The sequence below is a fragment of the Macrobrachium nipponense genome, chromosome 25 (assembly GCF_015104395.2).
Source record: "Macrobrachium nipponense isolate FS-2020 chromosome 25, ASM1510439v2, whole genome shotgun sequence".
Taxonomy (NCBI): domain Eukaryota; kingdom Metazoa; phylum Arthropoda; class Malacostraca; order Decapoda; family Palaemonidae; genus Macrobrachium; species Macrobrachium nipponense.
Window position 1 is genome coordinate 72,014,974 of NC_087214.1, and position 5,000 is coordinate 72,019,973.

The following is a 5,000-nucleotide window of genomic DNA, read 5'->3' on the forward strand; positions in this document are numbered from 1 at the left end:
CACTTTTTTCAAGTTAACTACTAATCCGTACTTTAGCAAAGCTGAAAATAAAGATCGAATATGTTTTAGATGCTCCGACCAAGAATTGCTATACACAACCACATCATCTAAATATACTGTACAATTCTCTACATCTCTGGTTACAAAATTCATAAGTCGTTGGAACGTGCTGGCGGCATTGCGTAAACCAAAAGGCATAATTTTGCATTGAAATAAACCGTCAGGCGTTATGAAAGCCGTGACAATTCTGGACTCTTCAGTCAACGGAACTTGCCCATATCCTTTAAGCAAATCAAATTTACTGACAAAACATTGAGTGCCCTATTTTGTCAATACAATCGTATATGCGTGGTAATGGATATAAACAGGGATGGTAAACTCATTCACCTTCCGATAATCAATACACAACCTGAAAGTACCGTCTTTTTTATCTACCAATACTACCGGAGAACTCCATGGACTGTTATATACCAATATATACCAACTCCACTGGTAATAACTAACGACAATATTCCAAAATAGGGAATATAAATGATAGAAATGGCACTAATGAACACAGAGAACATCAACATAAAACAACAATTATCATGCCCAACGTGACATGACAACGAAATACTACCAAAACACAATGGCAACAATCCGATATTCTCTGTCTCTCTCTCTCTCTGACTCGTTATATATGTATTATCCTTTGTCCCTTTCCTTCTTGACTCTGGGTCGACTGTCAGGATAACCTCTCTGGTTTAGCTCTCGGTATCGACTGCTGTAATGGTCTATATGCTGAACCTTGTAACTTCGGCTGAACTACCTAATGGTATTCTGTACATGGTAATTACTTTTTGATACCAAACAAGCAGTTTGCCTCTCTTGAATAGTAATAAAAGATAGGAAAACAAAAAGAATAAACGTAACCAAACAGTATAAACAAAATTAATGAAAATAGACATAAACTTGTAATATAATATTATTATATATATATATATATATATATATATATATATATATATATATATATATATATATATATATTTAGGAAAAGCTGACAGTAACAACACAAAAACAAATTGACTGCATCAACGCTGATAAAACCCCTTCAGGGAGAAACAACTTTACGGACAATATAGAATTTTCCCATCTATAACAACTTTTTTTTTTATCTAGAGTTTTTATTGGGCGCGGAAAACACTAGATATTTATAGATTTGATATCTATATTTTTGTTCTATCCTGAGGTTTAACTTGAGCTCAAAGAATACGAGATATCATATAGATATAAATATATATTTTTTTCTTATCGGGAGGTTTGACTTTAGCGCAAAAAATAAGAGATATTTTATCAATATATCTATTGTAATCTTTTATAATCTGGAGGTTTTACTTGAGCTCAAAACATAGAAAATATTTTATAGAATGTTGATTTTGTGAATGTATTTTTATTTATACAGAATTTTCGTTTTCTTTCATTATTTTGTTTATATTATTTTATCATTCTGTTGTGATTTCAGTGACTATTAAGTAATATGTGTTCGCTTACAATTAAATTTCTTTCTCTCTCTCTCTCTCTCTCTCCCTCTCTCTCTCTCTCTCTCTCTCTCTCTCTCTCTCTCTCTTCGTATAAAATAATTATTATTTACAATATGTGAACTTATAAATGATCATGAAATTGTGCCTCTCTCTCTCTCTCTCTCTCTCTCTCTCTCTCTCTCTCTCTCTCTCTCTCTCTCTCTTTTCGTATAAAATAAGTATTATTTACAATATATGAACTTATAAATGATCATGAAATTGTCCCTCCTCTCTCTCTCTCTCTCTCTCTCTCTCTCTCTCTCTCTCTCTCTCTCTCTCCGTATAAAAAAAATATTATTTACAATATATGAACTTATAAATGATCATGAAATTACCCCCATCTCTCTCTCTGTCTCTCTCTGTCTCTCTCTGTCTCTCTCTCTCTCTCTCTCTCTCTCGTTAAAGTAATATTGTGATTTCAATATGTGAAACTTATAAATGATTATAAATGAAACCCTGCCCCTCTCTCCCCTCTCTCTCTCTCTCCCCTCTCTCTCTCTCTCTCTCATCTCTCTCCCTCTCTCTCTCTCTCTCTCTTCGTAAAAATAAGTATTATTTACAAATATGTGAACTTATAAATGATTATGAACCATACCCCCCTCTCTCTCAGTCTCTCTCTCTCTCTCTCTCTCTTCTCTCATCGTCTCACTCTCTCTCTCTCTCTCCTCATTTGATCGCAAAACTGGTCAAAAATGGATAAAACAAAACGGGGAAACAGGAAAAAACATTGACACTACCACCTGGAAAACTAACTCTCAAAGTCGGGGCGAAACAAATTACATTGGGCGAGAATCCACTGTCGAGTTTTTTTTTTAACTGCAATAAAAAAAACATAAGATAAAAAAGAAAAAAACTTCTTCATTGAGGTAAAGAGCTGACGTGATTCTACGGAGTTAAAAACCTTTTCTGTGTAACCTCATTAACCTCACCTCAAAAAAATATATTTACCTAAAAGTATTAACCCAATCTAAAAAAACGATCAACCGCAACTAAAAAAAAACTTTCCACACTCAAATGTATATCAAAACCACCTGAAAAATATTAACCTCACTTAAAAGATATTAGCTCAACTAAAAAAAGATTAACCTCAACTGGAAAAAAACTTTACCATCCAAATGTATATTAAACCCACCTAAGAATATTAATCTCACCCAAAAGAATTAACCCACCTAAAAAAAGATTAACCTCAACTGGAAAAAACCAGCACCACCCAAATGTGTATTAAACCCACATAAGAATATTAACCTCACCTAAAGAAAATTAACTTCGTCAAAATATATAAATAAAAAGCAACAAAATATATAAGTCAAGAATAAATAAATAACTAAATACAAAAATAAATAAAATAAACGACAAACAAAAAAATATTTATATAAACCAAATTTATACAAATAATTTCAACACGAAAAACCTCGGCCGAAAAAAAAAACACCAACGGTTTCGAAACCACAAATAAGTCCGCGCGAAATGTTTCCCGACTACCGAAAAAAAAAATAGAAAAAAAAAGAGCAGACGGTTTACCCAACAATGTGAAAAACTGTCGTGTGAAGTAAAAATATTTGCAATAATGAAAACCCCCAAACACGCAAATGACGGCGATGCAAAACCAGCGGTTTTTGTGTGTGTGTGTTTTTTTTTTTTTTTTTAGAAAGAGGAAATATTTTGGAATTAGGAGAAAGAGAGAGAGAGAGAGAGAGAGAGATAGAGAGAGAGAGAGAGAGAGAGAGAGAGAGCTAAAAATATACTACATGTCAGTTATATCTAGCAAAAATCGAGAGAGAGAGAGAGAGAGAGAGAGAGAGAGAGAGAAGAGAGAGAGATGAAGTGTTTTAAGAGAGAGAGAGAGAAAGGAATATGTGTTTTACGAGAGAGAGAGAGAAAGGAATATTGTTTGACGAGAGAGAGAGAGAGAGAGAGAGAGAGAGAGAGAGAGAGAGAGAGATAGAGATAGAGAGAGAGAGAGGATGAATATCTCTGTCTAATGCAGACAAACACTTCTCCCACAAGAATATCTAATTCTTTCAACTTCGCTTTGAAGAGAGAGAGAGAAGTTTCAAAATATTTTGGAACTGCTGACTACATCAAAAAGAGAATTAAGTTTTATTTTTTTAAGTTTGTTATGGATATGACAATATCAGAGCTATTTTGAATCATAGGCTATTTTTCTTATTTCATAACTTGGTCTTTTGTGTTGTATTTTTTCAGTGTTTAGCACTGCTGATGGTAAGTATTCAGATATATATATATATATATATATATATATATATATATATATATATATATATATATATATATGTATCTATATATATATATATATATATATATATATATATATATAATATATATATATATATATATATATATATATATATGTATATGTATGTATATATATATATATATATATATATATATATATATATATATATATATATATATTATATAAGGTGATCCCACGGAGGAAAATTGAATAGTGAGAAAGCCAAGTATATATATATATATATATATATATATATATATATATATATATATATATATATATATATATATATATATATATATATATATATATACATACATAGTTTTGATAAAGACAATAGAAATATAGGAATGACCGACAAGGCAGTACCCTCCATATGTGTTATATAAGCCACAAAACAATAGATATCAGTGTGTATAATATAAATATAAATTTAATATAAGATATCAAAAATGGTCAAATATTGGTAAGCCATTTCAGACCGGATGGGGTTTAAACTTTCCCCCGATATTATTCGGTATTTTTCGATAGTATTCGATAATAGTCGATAATATTAAGGGTATCGCCTGGCCGTCATCTCTGCTGCCATACAGGATCTAGAAATATCGGAAATTCAATTTTATTTTTTTTTTTTTTTGTTCTTAGAATCTCGGGGATGGACCGGCTGTAGGATGTATTTCAAAGGATTTTTTTATATTATTAATTCGATAGTTGGGATACATAATATAGTATGTATGTATGTATGTATGTATGTATGTATGTTATGTATGTATGTATGTATGTATGTATGTATGTATTATATATATATATATATATATATATATATATATATATATATATATATATATTAAACAGGCGGAGGTTTCTCTAAACCCAACTATACAATGAAGGTAGGGGAAGCACACCAACAGGTCAAGGAACTCATATTTATTAAGTTGCAACGTTTCGTTTTCGAACCAAACCAGCAGGCCTCATTTTTCAAGCTAAAAAGTAGTAATATCTAATTAGTACAATAAAATTAAGCTACAATATTAAAATACACAATGTAAAGAACAATAAAACAATCACAGTTTAAAAAACACAAATAAGGACCAACCGTTGAGTGTGAAGACAGAGGAAGGACTAACTAAAAACGTAAACAGTTCACGAGAGGTAAAGAGGCGTAGACGTGGCATGGGTGT